At 43.9% G+C, this 24799-nt stretch overlaps 1 long non-coding RNA gene across 3 annotated transcripts in view; it reads left to right on the forward strand.

Annotated features, from left to right (window-relative positions):
* The window catches only part of LOC109278381 (uncharacterized), a 250607-nt gene that overhangs the window by 153060 nt on the left and 72748 nt on the right, over positions 1 to 24799 (forward strand). The window contains exon 3 of one of the 3 annotated variants that reach the window (XR_002085639.2): positions 18679 to 18759. The exons of the other annotated variants lie outside the window; for them this stretch is intronic. This is a non-coding gene — a long non-coding RNA (uncharacterized LOC109278381). Of the gene's footprint in view, positions 1 to 18678; positions 18760 to 24799 lie in introns of those variants that run through there. 3 annotated transcript variants of the gene reach the window in all.

Consider the following 24799-nt stretch of genomic DNA (forward strand, 5'->3'; position numbering starts at 1 on the left):
CAAAGGAAGTGGAGTTGAGCCAGACCCCCCTCCCCCCCCCGGCTGGTTTACAAAGCTGGTCTCTCTCCCTGTCTTCAGCCTCTCTTCCTGATGACCAAAGTCCTGTTTGGCTGGCCCTCCACTCAGTGCCACTTGGATTCTATATGAGCAAGCCAGAGCCTCTTCGCCCAGTGACCCTGTTTTCCAGGAGGCGGACAAGCATTTATTTATTTTTCTGTTTTTAAATGTTTATTTATTTATTGTGATAGAGAGTGAGAGTGCGTGTGAGCAGGGGAGGGGCAGAGGGAGGGAGAGCGAGAGAGAGAGGAAGAGAGAGAGAGAGAGAGAGAGAGAGAGAGAGAGAGAGAGAGAATCCCGCAGGGTCTGTGCTGACAGCAGGGCTCGATCCCACCAACCATGAGATCATGACCTGAGCTGAAAGCAAGTTGGGCGCTTAACCAACCGAGCCACCCAAGCGCCCCAGGGAGCCAGTATTTACAGACATGTTATACTCATCAGACATTCTTGCAACCTACAAAAAAAGACGCTCAGCCACACCATGCACATTCCCAGGACGACCCTTGCAAAGCATTCAAGTACAGGATTCTAGAGCTGGGGAGCAGAGAATTGACACTCTCGTTGTATTCTTCTGTGGCTTGCTTTCTTGGCGAAGCGTTCGGCGCAGGGAGATCTCCTTAGAGATCATGTTCTGTCTGCATCGATTCCATCACAGGAGGGATGCATCCCTCAAAGAACACATCATGCATTGAAAGGCCACTCACAGAGGTTAAGTTCCTTTCTTCTAGCAGCATCCTCTGTTTTCTCCTGGCTCACTTACCTCCCTTTCCTGGCCCAGGCTGGAGTCAGGCATAGGGGGAGGGGACCCCCAGTGAGAGCTATTTTGATTGTTCTTTTGCAGATTTTCCATCCAAAAACTCGTGGGTGCCATTTTCCCCTCTGCACCTCTGAAAATAGAAGCACCCGAATGTTCAGATCTGCATTTGGGGCCCTGCTGCTTGAGGCCTTCTATCGCAAGGATGCCGTTTTGGGATGTAACAAATGGCTGAATAGATTTTCTTGGCTCACTCCCACTGCCTCAAGGCAGTAGTCAGTGGGGTAGTGCATTTCAGAACATCAGCTGTATCCCAAAAGGAAACCAGAAGTCAGAAAGCATCATCCTGCCTGTATTGCCAGGGAAAGTCTTCATATCTCATTTCCATAGTTTGTAAAAGAAAATACAGAGAAGAGTTTACCGCAAAACATGTATTATTAAGCTTTAAGAAACATTCTGGACCGGCTCTATTTGTTTTTCTCCCATGGGTAAAATAAGGGAACTGATCCCTAGTAAATGAAAGAATGCATATATGAGAGGTGGGGGTTTCATTATGGATTCGCTTTGGCTGAGAGTGGGTGATCTCTTCTCAGGAAAAATACCTTGATAAGTGGGAAAGCGTTCACAGGGCAAGTGTGGAAGGCCTGAGCCGGCAGAAACTCATGTTGATTAAAGACTTGGCTAAACCGCTTGGTCTAGCAACAGACAAGAATTCGGTGAGAAACAGACATGCCCTTTAATACATTATGGAAACTTGTTCTTAATAACCTCGAGGTGGGAGAGGCCTTTCTAACCATTCGTCTTCTCAACAAGTATTTTTAAGTGCCAGGCACTGTTCTGGGCACTGAAACACAGGGCTTTGTCTTCTGGATGACCTCCCACGCATATAAATGGGTGTCGGACCATTTGGAGAAATCTTTGCAAACATAAGGCGTCGGGGACACTACAGGGTGCTTATAAGTTGGCGAAGGAGAGTGAGGCCTTTGCCATCAGCTAGACCTGCCAGGGTTCAAAATCGCACCCACCAGTCATGTCACCTTAGTCAAGTCACTAAGTTCTCTGGGCCTCTGTCACCCACAGAGTTGTTGTAAGAGGCAGGTGACTTAATGGGGGTGGAACACTTAGCATCATAGCACTCGCTCATAATATGTACTTCCCAGTGATAGCTGCTGTTGTTAAATAAAACTACCCGCTGTATTTGTTCCCAGAGAACTTACCCTGCAAAAGTGCGCTTTTATAATAAGCCAGTGTTATTACTGAAGTTCAGTCACTAGAAAATGTTCTTTTTTTTTATTAAAATTTTTTTTAATGTTTACTTATTTTTGAGAGAGAGAGAGAGAATGAGAGCACCAGCAGGGGAGGGGCAGGGAGGGAGACACACAAAACCCAAAGCAGACTCCAAGGCTGTGAGCTCTCAGCAAAGAGACAGAAGTGGGGCTTGAACCCGCAAACCATGAGATCATGACCTGAGCTGTAGTTGGACACTTAACCAACGGAGCCACGCAGGGTGCCCCGAAAATGTTCTTTTCTTTGTTTCCTTACAGCAAGAATCCGCATTGTGTTCATCTGTGTATCCTCTCACGCAGTCCATCATGCATCTTTGGGGGCAATTTGAGTTGTCTTGATGGGGTGGGGGTCCTACTGGCATCCAGTGGGTAGAGGCCGAGGACACTGGGAAACGTCCTACTATGTCCTGTCCACAACATCCCTCTGCAACAAAGAAGTATCTGGACAGAAATGGCATTAGTGTCAAATTTTGAGAAACCCTCCTCTAGGAGGGGTCTAGAGTGTTGACTCACATATGTGTCAAGCCCACCCAGTATGTGTCAAGCACTCGGCTAGTGTTAGAAATACAGTGTGACCAAGAAGGACGTGATCCCCATTCTCGTGGAGATTGCACTTTAGGAAAGGAGAGAGAGTCATTTGCACTAATAATCACGGAGCAATTCTAGCGCAAATCACCCAGGGGTAGGTCAGGTGGCGGAGTCAGAGTGTGCAGTAGCAGAAACGATCCCGGTGTGTGGGAGCCTGGGAAGGCTCTCCGTGGAAGTGGCATTTAGGCCAACACTCGAAGGATCTGGCTGGATTCAACCCATGACCTTGGTGCTCTAATCATTGTATTTTGGGCCCCTGGACTGAGCAGTTCCCTGGCATCGCTATTCACGAAATCACAGTGAGGTGGGAATGGCGTGGCAGTTAAGAACATGGATTCTGGGACCAAATTGCCATGGTTGGTAACCACCTCGGGTGGCTTCTCTGTCGCAGTTTCTTCATCTGTAAAATGGGAATGAAAAGAGTGCCTGCCTCATTGGTCCTCAGTGGAGATTAAAACGAGTAAAATAGTGTAATTAAATAACGGGAAACATTCGTACCATAAATACTACCTAAGTATTAGCGATTATTAACATTAATATTGTCATCTTGGATGAAGGAGCAGGTCTTCTCCACGAGAATCAGCCCCACTCATCTGGGAAATAGTGAGAAAACACAAGACAACAGTGAGCTCATCAATTCACTTCCATTGTTTTTAGAGTGAATTTGGCCGTGTTTCTTTGAAAATGGCAGATTTGAGACTGGAGTGGGACCTACTTTCTTCCCAGAAAAGTGAACAGTCAGTGTGAGAACTGCCGTGGGCACAATGTCAAACAGAGACAAAGACACAAAATCCAACTGTTGTCATGTGGTGGTATTTTCAGACTCCCCTCCTTAGTCTTGATTCTTTAAATCCTTTGTAAACTCACCCAAATCCTCCCTTCTCTGGAGCTCCCACTCCATTAAAACAGGAGTTAAATGTTATTTTTATAGTTGGCATGAAAATACTCTTTAGGGAATTCTTTTTCAGAAAAAATCTTGATAATAAGCTTTAAATATGGAAGGACAGTAAAACAAAGAGACAGATGACCAGGTCTAGACCCCCAGAAATTTTCGTTGGGAGAACTAAGAGATAGGAAAAGGCAAAAAGTTACAGAAAAACATCTGGCAAAAGGGCCAGGAATGGCATTAAAAAAAATCATCAGTAGGGAATAGCTGAAGGATTTTCTAGATCACATGTGCCTAAAAATCAATTTTCAAGTTACTTGCTGGGTAGAAGTCATCCATCACCTCGAACTTCCCTTTAAGACTGTTACACACCCAAATAAATGTCTTTTGTAAATTTTGGACTCAGAAAATCAAAGAACGGTTTCTGGCATCCACATCCGCACTGGCATCCCCAGAGTGAAATTAACAGGAAATTAGAACCAGAGGTCATGGTAAGAATATAAGACTCTGGAATCCGCCGAAATCTTGGAGCAGAGATTAAAATTTCCAGCCCAGTGCGGAATGGAGGGCTTGAGTCAACTGTAAGAGAATAAGGCTGGGTGTTCTCAGCTGACTTGTGAGCCACGTGACCCTCTTCTTTGAAACATTTCATGCATTGATGCATGGATCACTGGAGGAACTAGGTTTATAGACCATCCTTATGATTGTTTGGGGAAGATTAGACATAAAAGACAGTGAAAGTAGTCATTAGGTTCTCAAAACAAAACAAAAGCATAAAAATCTCAACCTAAAAAATTATAAAACAGCCTAGCTAAACCTTCCAAAAAGAAAGGCTTCTTGTTGGCTGAAACAAAGAAGTCAGAAAGGCACAAATAGACCTTGGTTGTACTGATTTAAGATTCACAGTGAATCTTAAACTTTTATTTGCTTCCCCCACCTAGGCTAAACTTTGGTTTGGGGTGCACTAAGTGAGCTTTAAAGAACAGTCCTTGGAGATGTCTTTTGCCTGACTGATCACCCCACGATCAGCTATGTCCTTTTGAGCACTCAACATGATTCAATCCAATCAGCAAATTCTAGAATCAGCAAAATTGTGTAGAAGGAGCATGGATGATTAATTCTGACAGAGCCGAGTTAGATTCTAAGTTCTGTGTGACGATGGGGAAGCTAGCTTAGCCTCTTGGAACCTCAATATTTTCATCTGTCAAGTGGGCATAAGCATACTTACCTTACAGGTTAAGGGACCATAAAGTGAGACCAGAAGAGGGACGTGTGTGTGTGCGTGTGTGTGTGTGTGTCTACAGTTGATTCACATCACGTGTCAGAGTGAGGTACCATAAAGTTGCAAGAACAGCAGTTTAGGTTCCTGCGAGCCTTTGGTCACAACATTTTCATCTGGCAGTCAACACAAGCCTTGGCTATGTGTGTTTCTATTTAAAGACAGCTTATCTAGTATTATTGTCCGAATTTTTAGCCTTGAACCCACTCAGCCAGCAGCACTGTAACTCCTGCCTGTTATCCAGCCTATCTGATGCACCTGCTTTCTCTTGCAAGCACATCACCTCCTTGCACTTTGAAACTCTAGACGGCACTTGAGCACTATGCTTGGGGGACCATTTTGAACAGAGAAATAACGAATAAAAAGTACAAAAATGAAAAAAAACCCACAAAACTCTAGCACTAAACAGACTGGGGAAGGACCCTTGTTTACAACATGAGAAGTGCAGCAAGGCTTGCTCGACCAGAGCTGGAAATGTGCACACTGAGGCTCAGATTGCTCGCAGCTCTTCTCACGGCTGCGAGTGACGGCCAACACACCACATGTATTGAATTGGGGATTACAAATAAATTTTAGTGGGAAGGTGAATTCACAAACACAGAATCTGCAAATCATGAGGACCAACTGAAATGATATAGATGTCCCACACTCCAGTCCTTATAGGCCTTAAGCAGATCTCAAACCCCCAGGCTCAGCCCTTACAGGCCTGACTTTCGTCTCTGTCTTCATTTCCGGCCCCTGGTGAGTTTCTTCTCTTTGAAGTTTGGGTTGGTATTTTTATGTCTTTGCTCTGTGTCACCTTGCCTCCCTGTATGTTTGTAGCAAGAGAGGATGCCATCTGCCTCACCTTAGCCTGATAATTTGTTGGAAATCACGTGTGGTTCATTTTCTCCCTCTCTTACTGCAACTTGTGCCCCCATGGCGATGCTGTGCAAACCCCATCACAGCCCCATGCACGCTGACCCCAAGTGTCCTGGGTCTGCCACTTACGGCCTTTGCACCCCATGTAGGGACAATACCTGTTCCAGGTTTTTCATGACAGAGGCCATGGCACCTAACTAATATCTTCAGTATGAGGGCATCAGGTTCTGGAAAGATCTCAGCTGTGGCCTCATACTCTCCCAGGACCAAACTGCCCACTGCCCCTCTCCCCCCATGACAACTTCAGCCTGGTCTCAGCCTCTTGCCCCAGTCTAGCTTCTCCCCGTGCCTTGGGGTGCATCCTCTGCTGGTGTCCCCATGGTTTATGCTGCTAGCTGACCACAGTCAGAGCCACATGGATCAGCAGAGATATAACCTTGATCCTCAAAGGTGAAAGGACCAGCGCTTCAATCCCTTTTTCCCCAGTCTCTGCCCCCTACGCAACTCTAACCTGTCCCCCATCAGTAACCCTCCAAATTCATTTCCTATCAATGCTATAACAAACGACCTCACGCTTTGTGGCTTCAAACATATTTATTCTCTTGCCATTCTGGAAGTCAGAAATCCAAAATGAGTCTTCCAGAGTTCAAGGCCTGGTGTTGGCAGAGTTTGTTCCTTCTGGAGCCTTGAAGGGAGAATTGTTTCCTTGCCTTCTGCACCTTCTAGAGGCTGTCCTTATCCCTTGGCTCATGGTCCTGCATCACATGGCCTCTTCTCTCTCTCTCTCTCTCTCTCTCTCTTTCTCTCTCTCTGCTTCCATAGTCATCTCACCTTGTCCCTCCCCTGACCTCCTCGCCTCCCTTTTGTAAGTACCCTTGTGATGACATTTAGGGGGCACCCAGGTAACCCAGGATGATCTCCCCATCTCAAGATCCTCAACTTGATCACAGCTGCAGAGACCCCCCCTTGCCATACTAGGGAGCCTCCTGGATCCAGGGACTAGGACTTGGATATCTTAGCGGGGTGTGGAGGGGCATTAATCAGCCCACCACACCCTCCGTCACCTTATAAAGGAGAAGGGGGTGTGAAGGCCGTCAAACTAAAGTAGGACAACGTTTACATGCTGCTGTGTACACCCTGCCTTCAGGGCCAGTGCTGCCTCCTTGGATGGCACCAAAGGCACCACTCAAGTGGTTCTCAGGGATCCAGGGACCTCCCCACCATTGGACCCAGAAGGGCTGACAAGGTTTAAATGGAAGTTTCTCACCCTGTGTTAGTGATCATTATAATAATGTGTCTTACCTTACCCTGAGTCCTGCTGATCAGAAGGTGCAGAATTCTAACAGTAAATGGAACATAAGCATGCCAAGTTTATACATGCTTTGTGTCATTGGGTTGTTCTCAGAAGCCTGTTAGTGGACACCATTCTTCTTCCTGTTTTCTGGATGAGGTACCTGAAGCACAGCTAAGGATCGTGCTCAGAGTTCCTCAGTTATTAACAGTTACATCCAAGAGTGAGAGCCAAGCATTCAGACTCCAGAGCCTATGCCTCCAACAGCTACAGATCATCGTGCTGCCAGGTTCTGCCTCTAACTTGCTGTGTGACCTCGAGGAAGCCACTTTCCCTCTCTGGTCGTAGATTATTAAAGTAGGAGCATAAAGCCAGGTCAGAACTTCTCAACTTTAGCACTTCTGACCTTGGGACCAGATTACTCTTTGTGGTGGAGGCTGTCCTGTGCAGGGTATGACATTTGCCAGCTTCCCTGGCCCCTGCCTGCTAGATGCTTCCCCAACACCCTACTCGACTGTAATAATGACACACGTCTCCAGACGTTTCCAAATATCCCTTGTTTGGAGGCAAAATCTCCCCTGGTTGAGAACCCCTGGGAAGTAACCCATCAGGACTTGCCACACGTACAATATTCTGGTATTTCCTTAGCTTCAAGTTAGAAAATTGCTTTACATTCAAGAAGCTCCCTAGGCAAGCAAGAGTTCAGATGCAATGTGCAAGCTAACCAGTCTTATAAATTAGCACAAACATATGTCAGTGGTAATTAATTAAATACCTCTGTCGCATCACTAATAGCACCAGCTGAGGACAATATTACCATTCACAGAGCACTGCCGCCCATTTCTCAGCTTCACGTCGCGAGAGGTATGAGTGAACAGTTTGTTTAGCGGGTTAAACAAAAGCTGTTGCTTCCTCACTTTGAAGGAAAGGGAGAATGTCCCCCAGAATGGACACGGGGCCTTCTCACCCTCTATTCCTGCCACCTTCCATGAGATCTTCCCAGGGAGCCAGTTTCCAGGCAGTGGCCAAAGGAACTGGTCCTCAATGTTGGCTTCTCCTGTTCCCTCTCCAAGTGAGAGTTTGTTAGCTGCCGAGTTCAGGCTCTCACGTCACGTTATTCCGTAGCAGCTCTCCAGCCCCCTGCTTCTACGTGGTACGTAGATGCTATTTTCTTATTATCTGACATCATCCCCCACTTAAATCAGTGTAGGTTTTCGTTTGTTTGCTTATTTAGTTTTTTGTTTGTTTGTTTGTTTGTTTGTTCGTTTGGAGCATTTTGGAGTTTTATTTGGCTTCGTTTTGTTTGGTGCTGACAGAAGTCACGAAAAACATAGACAAATATCTGAGTCTGTATTCCAAGTCTTCCTACAACTTGTGTGAGCCTGGACACATGGCTTAATGTCTCAGCCTCAGTTTCCTCTCATCTGTAAAATGGGGATAGGAACACTGATCTCAAGGATGGCCATAAAGATTAAATTAGACCGTACCTATTCAGCACCTAGACAGTGCTGGGCAGGTACGAATAGTGCCCTTCTGCCAAAGTGGTTAGCCCACAGGCGAATACTTGGCTTTGAAATTTTCCCTTAGCTTCTGGCTGTCACTGTTGAAGAACAGTGTTAATATACACAAGATGGTTTAAGTCCACACTAAGAGAAGGAAGAGGTGGAATAATCAGCCCCTGAATAATGAGCGTCTGACTACATACTATTGCTTTGGGAAGCACAGCTCCAAAAGGCTGAGTCCACGCTGGCTTTAAGTAGGAAGATGTATCCTTCCAACTTGAGCTCAGAGTGGGAAGCTTTATCACACACATGCTTCACATGCACACATAGTCAGACTGCAAAATCGAATCCCCTGGGCCACCACACTCCTGAATCCGTGGAAAGAGCCAATGTAGTATTCCATAGCATTACATTTGAGGAGGTTAGCATAAGGAGCAAATCTCTGGCCTCTGTTATAATGCTGAATGATCAGCGCTTTGGCTAATGACCACCCCCCCCCCCCCCGCTTTTCTCATCTCCTGTGTCAGTTAGCTTTCACCGGGTTATGCTGTGTAACAAGAAGCCCAAAAATCTCAGTGGCTTACAACAATTCGGTTTTTACCGTCTCCTTATCTGCTGGTAATCACAGGTCAGCTGCAGCTCTGTTCCACATGCCTTCTCTTTCCAGGACCCAGGTTGCAGGAACAGTCCCTATCAAAGCCCAGTGACAGTCATAGGGCAAAGGGAAAGAGCAAGAGAGCTGACGGGAACACACCATCTTAAACTTCTGCTTGAACATGGTTGGCCTTATACCTACAGGTCTGCCACTGGCCAAAGCGAGTCCCGTGGATGAACCTAACATCAGTGGGTCAGCAGAGTATAACCCTCTGACAGAATGACTGAATACTTGGAAGTATACTCCCAAATTGGGGGAAGTGATAGATTATGCTCTAAGCATTCCCAGGCCTTCTCTGATTTTAAACTAATTTTCAATTTTTAGAAGGCAGACTAAGTCAAAGGCTTTTTAAAACTAAAAAATCATTAATTTATTTTTAAAATTCCAGTATAATTAACATACCATGTTATATTAGTTTCACATGTACAGCCTTCATGATTCAACAATTTCATACGTTACTCTGTGCTCATCATGATAAGTATATCATATGTTCTCTATAAATAAGAGTCTGTTTCTTAGTTTGCCTCTTTTTTCCTTGTTCATTTTGTTTTCTTAAATTCCACATATGAGTGAAATCATATGGTATTTGTCTTTCTCTGACTGACTTATTTCACTCAGCGTTATACTCTGTAGATCCATCCATGTTGTTGCAAATGGCAAGATCTCATTCTTTTTATGGCTGAGTAATATTCCACTGTATGTATATATGCTGCATCTTCTTTATCCATTCATCTATCGATGGGCACTTGGGTTGCTTCCATGTCTTGGCAATTGTAAACAATGCTGCCGTACACATAGGAGAGCATACATCTTTTCAAATCAGTGTTTTCATATTCTTTGGGTAAATACCCAATAGTGGAATTACTGGATCATAGGGTCGTTCTATTTTTAGTTTTTGGAGGAACCTCCTCAGTGTTTTCTACACTGGCTGCCCCAGTTTGCATTGCCCCCAACAGAGGAAGAGTGTTCCTTTTTCTTCACAACCTTGCTAACACTTTCATCCTTGCTAATAAAAACACTTTGTGTTTTTGATTTTAGCCATTCTGACAGGTGTGAGGTAATATCTTCTTGTGGTTTTGATATGCATCTCCCTGATGATGCGTGATGTTGAGCATCTTTTCATGTGTCCATTGGCCTTCTGGATGTCTTCTTTGGAGAAATGACTGTTCATGTCTCCTGCCCATTTTTTAATTGCATTATTTGTTGTTTGGTACTGAGTTGCATAAGTTCTTTATAGATTTTGGATATCAACCACTTATCAGATGTATCATGTGCAAACATCTCCTCCCATCCCATCCAGTGGGTTGTCTTTTTGTTTTTTTGATTTTTCCCCCTCTGCACAGGGGCTTTTTGTTTTGGTGTAATCCAGTAGTTTACATTTGCTTTTGTTTCCCTTGCATAAACATATATAGAAAAAATGTTTCTACCGACAAAGAGATTACTGCCTATGTTTTCTTTTAGGAATTTTAAAGTTTCAGGTCTCACAGTTAGGTCTTTAATTTCATTTTGAGCTTATTTTCTTGTATGGTGTAAGAAAGTTGTCCAGTTTCATTCTTTTACATGTAGCTGTCCAGTTTTCCAGCACCATTTGTTGAAGAGACTTTGTCCCATTGCATATTCCTACCTCCTTTGTTGTAGATTAATTGATCATACGATTGCGGGTTCATTTCTGGGTTTTCTATTCTGTTCCATTGAGCTGTGTGTCTGTTTTTGTGCCAGTACCGTACTCTTTGGATCATTACAGCCTTGTAATATAACTTGAAGTCTGGAATTGTGATACCTCCAGTTTTATTCTTCTTTTTCAAGATTTCTTTGGCTATTTGGGGGTCTTTTGTGGTTCCATACAAACTGTAGGATTATTTGTTCTAGTTCTATAAAAAGTGCTGTGGTATTTTGATAGGGGTTTCATTAAATCTGTACATTGCTCTGGGTAGTGTGGACATTTTAACAATATTTGTTCTCCCAAACCAGGAACAAGGGATATCATTCCATTTGATTGTGTCTTCTTCAGTTTCTTTCATCATTGTGTTTTATAGTTTTCAGAGTATAAATCTTCTACCTCTTTGGTTAAATTTATTCCCAGGTGTGTTATTATTTTTGGTGCAATTGTAAATGGAATTGTTTTCTTAATTTCTCTTTATGCTACTTCATTATTAGTGTATAGAAATGCAACAGATTTATGTATATTGGTTTTGTATACTGCACCAATCAAAGGCTCCTTATACACACTATGAGGGGTCCAAAGCTCAAAGTTCCTCTTAAGTATTCTTAGGGTCTGTGGACTCCAACAAGGTTTGTCTAACAGATTTCTAACAGATAACTTATCAATCCCTAAATACTCTTTGTCAGAGCAGGAATCCATTTATGAGAACAGTAATCCATGGTAAAACATCCCTTTCAGGCATCTTTGTGACTTCTAGGTACTTTTAACTGAGGGAGGTCACGATTCCTTTCTAAAATTGCTATGGCTATGATAGACCTCCCATTGATACAAGATGGAAGGACATATACAGAATATAGGATATGCATGCACGTGGGGAGGGATAGGCTCCTGGGGGATACAGAAATGCTGTCACCAGATGGAAAATATGACAGCTAGCCAAAACTCCCAAGTGTGTAAGAAACATCAGTTCTTCCACTGGTTTCTGAGGTTGCTTTCACATCTAAAATGTTACTGATCTACGTTCAGAAACCACCTCCCCCATCCAGACTTCAAATCAATTTCAACATCTTTTTCTAAGTATGATCCAATCATACTGCTCTCCCCCTCCACCACCACTTGGAAGGAAGCTTTCAAACTGTCCTTCATTAATGCTTCTACTTAGATCTAGGACCCTTTTCTTCCCGTTCAGCAATACCCACTCCAAATGCCATCACCCATCTTCCTAGTCATCGGATCTCCCACTTCTCCCCAATGCATTTACCTTGGAAAACTTTGCTGTCCTTGGATGTGTAAGCAAGCCTTTCATAATATTGTTAAAGCAGCAGTCTGAATGCTCACATTGAGCATGCATGCATGGCCTTAGAAGAAAAAACCTTACCCGTCTTCTATGTTATCATCAATAACTATAATGTCGGCTATTTATTGAGTCCCCTATGATGTTCTAGGCTCCGTTCATAATTTTCATTTATTGTATCTACTCTTGAGTACAGGGGAAAATATATTATTACCCCAGTTGAAGAGAGGAGCCAGTGGAGACTCAGAAATGTGAAGCAACTTGCGCAAGTTCACAGATGCTAATAATTGGCAGAGCAGGAATTCAAACTTGAGTTTTGCCCGACCTCACTATCCATGCCTTCCTGCTACCTAGTGTTTCCTTCTACCTTAATGCTTCATGGAAAAGCGTTACGAAGGGCACGCCACCCTGGGCCTGAACAATGCCCATTAAGGAGAACTCACACCTTCCCTGCTGTTCCTGTACACTTCGATTCACTCAACAGACTGAAGAATGGAACTGGAGACACTTAGTCCTCTCCAGACAATAAATCATTGGCTTTTTATCTGTCACCGGCTCGATTTTCCAAAGATTTGTTTTCGTCAGTTTAATGAATTATTGGATCACCTGGAAATTGCTCAGAATTAACCTGTGGCTGACATTAATGGATCTGCAACACAAGTGTCGAGCTCTCTCTAACCAGTCCAATCCATCCTTTTGTGAGGGGGCCGGCTGCCCGGCACGCGGCGATCCGTCCATTTTGCTGCTCTGTCTGCCTGTGTCTACGGACGGCGAGCAGGCACCAGAGGAGTCTGTCAGGAGCCCGGGTACTGCCTGCTGCTTACCCTGCCTGTGCCGGCAGGAGGTGAGAATCCTAATAAATCCCTTCACGACTTGCCACACGATCCCCTGGTTCTCTGAGAAGCCTTTGGCAAGGGTTGGGCTTCTTTGTTAGGATCCACTCTACATCCCCGACTACCCTCGAGCCCTCTTAGCCCTGGTTCCAAGTATTTCCCTAACCCATCCGGTTCTCTCCACCTCCCCCAACACCAACCAGCCTCGTCAAGCTGCCACTACTTGATGCCCGAGTTGATACAAAGCACTCATTCTCCTTGTTCCCACCTCTGCCCTCCAATAACCTGCTGTCCACAGAGCGATCATTTTATATCAAATAATCACATCCACTTTGCTTAACATTCTCAGGGGCTTCACCCTGTGTTTGGAATAAGACCCCACAAGAGCATCCATGACCTGGCTCTGCCTCCCTCCCAGCAGACCTAGGACCTTGCCCTGAGCTCTCACTCGGCCCCAGTCACTTTGGCCTTTGGCCTTGCCACATACCCTACTCATATTTTGGCCTGTTTTGCTCACAGCTGTATCCACAGGACCTATGACAGAACTTGACACACAGCAAGTACTTACTCCATCGGCTTAATTCATCAATCGGTTATTTTCAAGGTCCTAAGAACATTGTAGAGAATGAGGACACAGAGGGCTTCTGACAGCTTGTTAAGGTTTAACAACCAGGGTCAGCTCATAGGAAGTCCCAGCTCACTGTGCTCCCCTACCACTTCCCTTCACCCTCACACTCTAGACTGTTACTAGACTGTCTCTTTGGTCTGGAGAGTTGCCTCTCTAGACCAGAAATCCGCACACTTTTTTTTTTTCTGCAGAGGGCCAGAGAGTGAATATTTGCAGACCATTCATTCTTTGTCCCAGCTACTCAATTCTGCTGTTGTAGTGCAGAAACAGTCATAGACAATATGTAAATGAATGACCTGGTGTGTGCCGGTAAAATTGCCTACCTGCCGTAGGCTGGATCTGGCCCGGTGGCTGTAATTTGCTGCAGTCTGCTTAAACTCTAAGCTCCTTGGGGAACCCTAATACACGGCTGGCCACCATTCAGGGTCTGTTGGAGAAAGTCCAATATGATGGAGGCAAGAATTCACCCAGTGATGTGGAAATCAAGAAAGCCGTCTTCATAGCCTTCCATGTCTGAGACCAGCCTTTCACATCTTGAGCGTTGGAATCAAGTCTGTCTTCCACAGTGGCTTGCCCCACTCACAAGCTGTGCAGCTTGGGACAAGTTACCAAATTGTTTTCCGTCTTTCTCCTATAAAATGGGATGAACTAATCTCTTAGGGGTCTTTAAAAGAGCAAAGGAGATAATGTAAGTGATTTCAGATGAAGTGAGAATCGCCCTTCCCTCCACCCCCCACATGTGCATACATGCATGTATGTAGGCTGGTGCAAAAATGGTTGTGATTGTCACTGTTCAGTTAACAACCTGGCTTTTGTCCTCCTGAGTGATGTTTAGGATCTAGAGTAGCAGCTGAATTCCTCAGGACAATGGAAGGCATTTCTTTTGTGATGCTTTAGGGGAAAAGGAGAAAAATGAGGTAACTGGCAAGGAGAGATTTGGCTGGAAAAAAATAGGTGGTTGAGGGAGATTTTCATCCTGTATGTGGTGTCTGATTGTAAAATCGCTTTCCCTTTACTACCCATGGGATTCCAGTTAAACGTCCTTTTCTTATTACTGCACTGGGTCCGGGGGCGGTGGTGGGGGGAGGGAGGTTGGATCTATTTGTTTTCAGGAGGGGCTAATCTGCACAAAAGCTGAACCCTACTCCTTCTAGGCATGAGCTGAGAACAAATGGCTCTCTTGCCTGGCACATGCTAGGGTCAGTAAATGCTAGTTAGTTCCATTCTTACCTCCCCTTAATCATTTCATCTTTACAAAAAAAAAAAAAAAAAATCATGTACTTCAGACTCTGCCAAAAATCCCTAAGTCTCAAGTACTGGATGTTTGTTGAAGGAAGAGAATAATTCAAATGAGGCTTGCCCGGTAGAGATCCCTCAAGGATACCTAAGAATGGCTCGTAATTAGCATACTCATTCTTAATATATAAATGGATGCTTCTAAAGTGCTGAAGTGTGCTTAAAAGCAATTTGATTATCAGTAGTCACAGCATTCTTTTTGCAACCTTTCCCCCACACATTCACACTGCCTATGGGGAAGTTTTTCCAAAGGGTGGAGGGAACTAGAGACCAGCCCTTGCCAGTATCATCACAAATTACAAATAAATAGTCCTAGCCTCATGCTCCCTGGAAGAGAGAACTCAACCAGGTTCCAATTGTCATTTTTCCTTATGTGAATTATATGATCTTGAGTAAATCACTTATTCTCTCTGTGTTTCAGAATCCTAATAAATTGGAAAAGATCCTGTGCCCATGGATTGGAGGATTTAATATTGTTAGTGTGTCACTATAGCTTTTCCTTGCATTTTCTCACATCGGAACTGTGATTCAGTTCCTGGGTGAAGGTGCTCTAAAAAGCTCTTATTCTTATTTTTTTGTCCTCCCATAATTCTGGAGATAGGCAAACACACACACTATTTAATTTTTTGCTAGTGCTTTAGTATCATATATAAGAATTTTGCTAAATCCAAGATCATGAAAATGTACCCTTGTGTTTTCTGCCAAGAGTTCAATGTTTTTGGCTCTTAAATTTAGATCATTGATCTATTCTGAGTTAATTTTTACCTAAGGTGTGAGGTCAGGGAGTCAAACTATGGCCATGTGGAAATCCATTTGTCCCAGAACCAGTTGTCAAAGAGACTATTCTATTCCCACTGAATGGACGTAACATCCTTGTCCAAAGTCAGCTGACCATAGCTATATGGGTTTATTTCTGGACTCTCAATTCTGTTCCACTGGTTTATATGTCTAGCTTTATGCCAGCACCACACTGTTTTAATTACTATAGCTTTACAGTAAGTTTTGATGGGGAGATATGAGTACTCCCAACATTGTTCTTTTTCAGGATTGTATTGGCTGTTCAGGGCCCCTTGCAAATCCATATGAATCTGAGTACTAACTTTTTCAATTCTGCAAAAAAGGGCCATTAAGATCCGATAGGCCATTAGAAAAGATTTGATAGGCCATTGAATCTATAGATCACTTTGTGTATGTCAACATCTTACCAATATAAATCTTCCAGTCTTTGAACACAGGATGCGTTGCCATTTATTTAGGCCTTCTTTAATTTCTTTCAACAATATTTTTTAGTTTTCAGTGAACAATCCTTCTTGCCTCCTTTGTTAAATTTGTTTCCAGGTATTTCATTCTTTTAGATGCTATTGTAAATGGGATTGCTTTCTTAACGTCCTTTTTGGGATTATTCATTGCAGGGATATGGATACACCATGTGTTCATCTTGTCCCCTGCAACTTGGCTGAACTTGTTCTTTAGTTCTACTAGCTTTCTTTTAGATTCTTTGGGATTTTCTATATCGTGTCATCCATGAACGGAGATAATTTTCCTTCTTTTCCAGTTTGGATGTCCCTCAATTCTTTTTCTTGTCTAATTGCTCTGGCCGGATCTTCTGGTACAGTGTTAAATACTAGGCAGGAAAGCAGGCATCCTTGTTTTGTTCCTAGTTTTAGGGGAAAAGCATTCAGACTTTCACCACTGAGTGTAATGCTAAGTGTGCATTTTTCACAAATGCCTTTTATTGTGTCAAGGAAGTTCCTTTCTGTCCTTTGTTCTCTGAGATATTTTATCATTAAAGTGTGTTGGCATTTTGTCAACATCATTTGAGATGATTATATATTTTTATTCATTCTACTAATCTCATGTATTACACTGATTCATTTTCTTATGTTGAATCACCGTTGCATTCCTGGGATAAATCCCACTTGGCCATGGCATAAAATCCTCAATAATATGTTGTTCAGTTCTATTTGCTAGCATTTATGGATTTAAAACAGTATTTTTTTCTCTTTCTTATTATTTTCTTTCTTTTTTTTTGATATATGAAATTTATTGTCAAATTGGTTTCCATACAACACCCAGTGCTCATCCCAAAAGATGCCTCTTCAATACCCATCACCTACCCTCCCCTCCCTCCCACCCTGCATCAACCCTCAGTTTGTTCTCAGTTTTTAAGAGTCTCTTATGCTTTGGCTCTCTCCCATGCTAACCTCTTTTTTTTTCCTTCCCCTCCCCCATGGGTTTCTGTTAAGGTTCTCAGGATCCACACAAGAGTGAAAACATATGGTATCTTTCTCTGTATGGCTTATTTCACTTAGCATCACACTCTCCAGTTCCATCCACGTTGCTACAAAGGGCCATATTTCATTCTTTCTCATTGCCACATAATACTCCATTGTGTATATAAACCACAATTTCTTTATCCATTCATCAGTTGGTGGACATTTAGGCTCTTTCCACAATTTGGCTCTTGTTGAGAGTGCTGCTATAAACATTGGGGTACAGGTGCCCCTATGCATCAGTACTCCTGTATCCCTTGGGTAAATTCCTAGCAGTGCTATTGCTGGGTCATAGGGTAGGTCTATTTTTAATTTTCTGAGGAACCTACACACTGCTTTCCAGAGTGGCTGCACCGGTTTGCATTCCCACCAACAGTGCGAGAGGGTTCCCATTTCTCCACATCCTCACCAGCATCTATAGTCTCCTGATTTGTTCATTTTGGCCACTCTGACTGGCGTGAGGTGATATCTGAGTGTGGTTTTGATTTGTATTTCCCTGATGGGGAGCGATTAAAACAGTATTTTTAATAAAAGGCAAACACTTGACAATTCCATTGCAGCCATAATGTAATGAACAGTAGTCCATTCTCTCCTGTCTGCCTGTAACTAACTTGTCTCCCTAGTACTAGCACTAGATTTGTACTTTGATGATATGTTTGCTGTATAGAGGGTAGTTTAGTAAAATAGCTGATCTTTTACATCCTTAAGTGTGTGTGTGTGTGTGTGTGTGTGTGTGTGTACGTGAAGCAGCATAGCATAGCAGTCAGCTAGGGACTTTGCTGTCAGAAAGATCTGCACCAAACTGCTGGTTCTGTCACATACCATCCTTGGGAACCTGGACAGTATTTTAGCTTCACTGAACTTCGGTTTCATCACCGGATTATTTACTCTCTAGCTCTCAGAGCTGTTAAAAAAGAAAAAAGCAGATGAGATGTTGTATGCAAAGCACAACACAGTGCCTAACATCAAACAAAGTCTCAATAACAAGAGCAACTCACTTATCAGGATCATTTAGATGTAACAAGTTGTAATTATGTTCTGTTTGAGTATGTTTTCCCCAGGAAGTTAGTTTTTTTCACAAAAACTCTTAACATGACCTTCTGATGGAGGCTATGATTACATCTACCCGGCCAGAGGTACTGTGGAAACAGTTCCATAAGGCCTCCAGATGTGTCCACAGTGTAGACTGAGGGTATCGACATCTCACCCAGATGCTAGGTGCAGAGCCTCAGCCTCAGATTTTCCCTGATGTCCTGCTTTGTCAGGGCAATGGGGGTTCAGCCTTGCCCAGCCTGGCCCTTCCAGGGTGATCGCCTTCCTGGGCCAAGGGAAGGGTGCAATTCCTCATTCAGCCACCAGGTGGCAGATGACCATTCCCAGGAAGGAAGTTTAGGTGGGCGGGTGCCCTGAACCTGAGCCTATTGGAATTTTTTAAAAAAGGTCAGGTATTTGAGCCACAGCCTAAAGTCGCGGCCTAATTACAACTCAGTAGAAGAGAAATGGCTAATGCTGGTGCTTCCTTTGTTTCTCAGCCTTATCTCGAGAAATGGCGCCTTGTTGGGAGTGGACTTCCCTCTCACCATCCAATTCCAGGAGTGGTGCAGTGGGCGTATCCAGAGAACCTTAAATACAGTAGCAAAAATTTCATCCCGGGGCATTTGGACATGCATTTTGCTGGGTAGTGGGGAAGGCTTCGGGGCCCAAAGGCGTTTCCTGATGGGATTTCGGGTACCACCACCAGCTGTGCCAGACGCTGATGCTTCCTCCTGACCCAGGTTTCCTAGAACAGGGGTTTTAACCCTTAATGTGCTAAGGACCCCATCTGCAGCCTGAGGTCACCTACGGGCTCCTTCTTACAATGATGTTTTTAAATGCATAAAGTACACTACATTGCATTACAAAAGAAGCCTGTAGTTTGATCTTAGCTATGATTTCTGTAAGTGAAAAGTCACAGATGTTTCTAATATTATAGTCATTTTTCTTTATATTCATCATTGACTGACATGCTCAATGTTAGGTGGAACTTTGTGACAACCGATAAGCAAATTGTTCTCACCTAATTCACAGACTCCGGAATTCTAGCCACAGATATCTTGGGTCAGTGGATCTCAGGTGAAGAACAAAAACACGTCGTTATTGCTACCACCTTAGGCGTCCTGAGCAGTGAGATTTTGTTGTTTATTTCAGCAATATACATTCCATTTTGCCCCAGTGGAATCTAAGTGAATTGATTCAGAACACATCGCTTATCACCTTTTTTTTAATTATGAGACTGAGAAAAACTACAAGTGCACCTTATGTTGAGGGGAAAATCCATCTAATTGGTATTGAATGGTATCAACAGCTAATTTTTTTAACACAGCAATTCTACATAGAGAAAATTGGTTTAGATGGTCAATGGAAAACAATGCTGTTTTAGGGCTTAATGAGAACAATTCTTCCTTTCCTTAAAAAGTTCTCACTTCGTGGCCAGATTGATATGGCGCTTATCAATTGCCACATTGCTTTTCGTTAGAAAGAAAGAAAGAAAGAAAGAAAGAAAGAAAGAAAGAAAGAAAAGAAAAGAAAAGAAACTTACCTGAAAACTTTTAGCCCTGTGGATGTGTGTGTGTACACATGTGTGAACATGTGTGCATATGTGTGCCTTATATCCCAGACTTGTGATATGGGATGAATAGTTCCATACCTAGTAGAGAAAGCCTTTTGAGATTGTTTCCAAAATAGCTAAAAGAGGGGGAAGATACAAAGAGGCTTGGAAGGGCAAGAGGGCAAAGAGATTCCTCACTCCTGCCTGACTCCCCTGAAATAGCTTCCTTTGTCACATCCATTACGGTGACTTCATATTGTCACAGGTTCCACCCTCAGAACACCAACCTCAGTTTGAAGGATCAAAAAAAAAAAAATTTAAGAGTTGTAAGTGTGTTCCTATTTTGACTTTTCCCTGCCTACGATTCCTTATTGCTTCTCGAAGAGAGCCCTTCCTACTGTTATCTGTAGCACCTCCCCAATGCAAATACTTTGTCTTAAGATAATGCCTGTAGAGTGACTTACTTAACGGTTTGGTGAAGTCAGGGCATATCAGAACCACCTGGCATAAGGTTGGGCTATGGTCACTTCAGTACAAAACCAAGCCAAAAGTTTGAGTGGGTCAAGACAGTCAATCCTAGGTAGAGAAAAAGGAAATGGGCCACCTACAATGATGAAGAATCCATGCCTCTTCTCATTAAGCATGATCCTGTTGGTGTCTTTCCATGTTATCTTCCAGGATTGTCTACACAGAGCATTGAGAGCTTAGCTGAACTTAGACCAAGAAATTTCATGTCTTTATGGATGCTTGCCTCATATGTGTCTACACTCGTGTGTACATCTTCATGTTTGTGTCTTGTATGTGTCTGATGCAGCATGTCTGTGTATTTATGTTTGTGTGTGTGTCAGTGTGATTATATGGCGTATACGGCAATGTGCACTGTGGGTTGAACAGCATGGTAGACATTGCATGGGGCTGAGCTCCAGGATTACACTTTGTATGTTGCTAAACAAATGCCACCAAAGAAAAGCCAGTCGTTCTTAGTATATTCAAAGGCCCGAGATACTGAGAAACTCCCTGAGAAGGAAAACAGAAACCCTGAATCTGTGGAATGTCCTGACACCCCATTTCAATGAGTAAAAGTGACAGAGTTGAGCTAAACTTAAGAGTCTGTCAACAAAACTGTTCTTTTAATATTCTACCAAGCAAAACTATATAATGGTGTTGAATGCAAACTTGGGATGGATTTTTAAGGTAAACATGAGACATTTTGTTGTGTGAATGGACATCATATGGGAAAGTATTAGAGATACAGAAAGTAAGGCTGATTGGTACTAGGCTGGGGAGGGCCTTGAATGCAAAGGTTAAGGCAAATGACCCTGGGGGAACCATCAGGGGCTCTGGCTAAGGTGTGGCACAATGAAGGGCATCTCTGCCATCCCCAGGGTGGTCCTAGCATTGGCCATAGTCCCTGGGTCTTCCTCACAGACCAATGTGGACATATTCTAAAAGGTATATAGTTGAGTTTCTTGTGGAAATGAAACCAAGTCACTGTGAACCCAGCATTCCACTGACTGCTTAACTCCAGGCTCTGCTATGCTCTCATCTTTTTGAATTGCCTAAATGCCTATATATATAATTTTTTTTTGAGAGAGAGAGAGACGTCATGAGCTGGTGAGGGGCAGAGAGAGGAGACACAATCTGAAGTGGGCTCCAGGCCCTGAGCTGTCAGCACAGAGCCCGGCATGGGCTTAAACTCACGATCCATGAGATCATGACCTGAGCCGAAGTCAGATGCTTAACCAACTGAGCCACCCAGGTGCCCCCCTAAACACCCATTCTTATCTATTCATTAGTTCATTTAGCAAACGTATATTAAGGGCCTACCATGTTGGAGGCTTTGTCCTTGGTACTGGGGATTGAGCAGTGAACAGAACAAACCAACAGCCTGTCCTCATGGAGCATTTAATCTAGTTGGGAGAGACACAAAGCATACATTAAACCAGTAAATTATGTACCATATTAGATAGGAATAAGTGCTTAGGAGAAAAAAAGTTGGTGAAGTAGACATGGGAGTTAGGAAGCAATGGGCCATTTAGAACTTTTAAGGAGAGCCATCAGGGAAGGTGGTGTTTAAGGTGAGACCTGAAGACATGAGGGGCAAGCAGATGTCTTGAGAAATAAGAGTTTTAAACAGAGAAAACAGCGCATTCAAAGGCCCTGAGGTAGGTGCTTGTCTGCCTGCCATGGCCAAGGGATTCTGAAGAGGCCTGTGTGGCTGGAGCAGAGTGAATGTATGGAGATTTGGTCAGAGAGGGGATGGAGATCATCCTCAAGACATTGATTCGATCTGAATTCTGCAAAGAGTGAGCTGTGGGAGGTCAGGAACAAAGCTGGCATTCTTCAAAACAACGTCTGGAGCTGCATCCACAAAATGAAGCCACAGTTGCTGGTATGTTTTAGAAAGATGCTCAGAGCCAACCGTGGGCTGTAGTAACACTGGCAAGCTGTGGCAATAAGCTGAGGTCCTGATTTAATTCCCACATGGCCTGGTTGCAATCTCTCTTCACACTGGAGGCTCTGAGCTCCGTGTTCCAGCCTCTGAAACCCCTTTCTCTCCAGAGAGTGGACTTGTCCTCCACCATCTGTTGAATCCAGCCAGCACTGAGAAACCAGAGGGGGTGACCAAAAATATCCAAATCTCTGTTTTCAGGGAAACTATCAGACCCAGGCTCCCTTTTATCCTACCCTCGTTCCATCGTCTTTTCTAACACATCTGGATTTCAAAGGAAATTGAAGCCACTTGTAACCGATGAATCACAGGCACTGAAACCATCGGGTGGGTTTTACACAATCCATTTAATATTTCAGCTTTTTACATTCCAGTCTCTCTTCCCCCTTCCCTTGTTTTCCTAATGTTTTTCCCTCTTCTTCTCCCTCTTCTAAATATTCTCCTATATTGCAGAGACAAAAGGGTTTTGGTTGCTTGGGGATTTGGGGTAGGTTTGTTTGTTTGTTTGTTTGTTTTTTGGCTAACCAGGCACTTTGCCTGCAAAGACTGGATCCCTCCCTCCCTCTTCTCATTGACAGCTCTTAGTATGTCCCCCAGACTCAGCCGTCTGTGGCTTCTTATTCCGTGGGCTCCCTCCCTTGCCGGGAGGCAGACATCTCACCTGTCTCTCACCCCTCCAGGTCTGACTCTGCAGGAGCACCCATAAAGAATAGAGTAAGTGGGGTCATTGCGTATTCCTCTAGAAGGAGTTATGATTTGGCAGAGGGCATTTTTATCACTTTTCTGCAAATTGCCTCAAAAGGAATGCCACTTAAAAACGAGGCAGTTTGTTAATAAGGCAGCACGGAACAGGCTAATTCCAGTCACGACTTGCCTGCTGTGCTCAACTGCTATTTGAAGAGAAATCCTTCTTGCTTTGGAAGTGTATTTGGCATGGTGCGTATAATAAACATCAAGAAACCCTGATTCAATCCAGTTTGGCATTACATGAGAGAAATCCGGCTTGAAAAGATCCCAGAGTAGCTATGGGTTTGGCCTACTCCAACTTAAGGGGTGAGATTTGATGGGCAACAAAAAGTTGTCCTCACCAAAAATACCTCCTTCACCATCATCCCCACTACCACGTTGATTCTCTCCACTCGTCACTCTCAGAGGGCAAACGTGTTCACGTCTCGTTTGTGTTTCCATCTAAACACTTGCACGTCTTTACCAGTGAGACGCTAAGTACTCCACTTAGAACCTTCCGCCCCGCGGTCCTACTCCTCCAGGGCTTATCCAGGCTGGAGGGGATCAGGCATCCTCAGCAATGAGCAGAGGCCAGGAGTCTTCTCAGCCCACCGCTGCCATTGCTTCTCGCAGCCACATGGTGTCGCTGTGGAAGACCGGTTCTGCCCCGCTCACAGACGCTCCACTTGGTAAAACCTAAATCCCAACAGAGGCTGCATTGGTTCTGTGAGAGTCCACAATCCGCTTCCTTGGGTTTTGGCACAGCCAACAGTGTTTCGTGCTCGTTTTGTAACCACAACTCTTGCGATCAGCCATTGTTCTCAGGAGTGCAAGCATCGTGTTAAGGTCTCTGGGTCTCTGGGAGCTTCCTGCATCAGCCAAAACCACACCCAAATATGTCTCCTCTGTGAAGAGACTCAGGGACCCTATTGTTGAACTGAGCACTGTAATTAACACAGCTAGGACTTACCCCTTTCTTTGAAGTCATCTTATTTTAGGGGTCTGGTTGCCCTTCCCTGCTCCTTTGCCATGGTCAGGGCCGCCTGGTCAACCTGGACAACTTGGTCAATAACAACCCCCCCCCCCCCCAAACACACATATGCACACCTAAGTCATGGAGGTACCTGGGCCCAACTGAAAAACTACATGTCCCAGCTTCCCTTGCAGATAGCAGCAGCTAGTGAGATGTGAGGGGAGGCCTTTCGGTGGAGTCATTGGGCAATCACTCTTGATCTTACCCCTTTGCTTCCATTTGGAGGCCAGACTTGTAGAGAGAACCCCAAGAAGCTCTCTTGGACCATGAAGTGGCCCAGAGGATGGAAACCATGAGATAGGGATGTTGGAGAGAAAAAGATAGGAAGACTTTGGGTTTCTGATGACAAAGGAGCTGCTATACTGTCTTAAGTATTTATCTTCTGATTCATCTGTTAGCTGGACCTCTCAAACTTTACTATGCATGCTAATCGACTGTTAAAATGCAGATTCTGGTTTCGGGGGTCTCGGGAGGCCTGGGATTCTGCAGTTCCCACACGATCCCCGATTAGGGTTGCCAGATAAAATACAGAGCACCCAGTGAAATTTGAACTTCAGAGAAACAACAAATGAATTCTTAGTGTAAGTATGTTCTAAATGTCATTGCATGGGATATACTTATGCGAAAAAAAGTTTGTGTAAGTATGATCCAAATCTTGCCTACTGAGCCAACAGGCAAGCTTCCTTTCAGGCGCAGCAAAAATGCATATTGGTTCTCAGGGCCGTAGTGTTCATAGGGCTGGTGGATTTCCAGTGTTTTTGTGTTTTTTTAGTACTGGTGCAAAGAAAAGAAACTCACCCCGTCTAAGTCGGGTTTTAAAAACACATCAGTGGAAAAGGTGTGAGGGGAGCCCTT

The sequence above is a fragment of the Panthera pardus genome, unplaced genomic scaffold (assembly GCF_024362965.1).
Source record: "Panthera pardus isolate Hobbes unplaced genomic scaffold, ASM2436296v1 HiC_scaffold_5, whole genome shotgun sequence".
NCBI classification, from domain to species: Eukaryota; Metazoa; Chordata; class Mammalia; order Carnivora; family Felidae; genus Panthera; species Panthera pardus.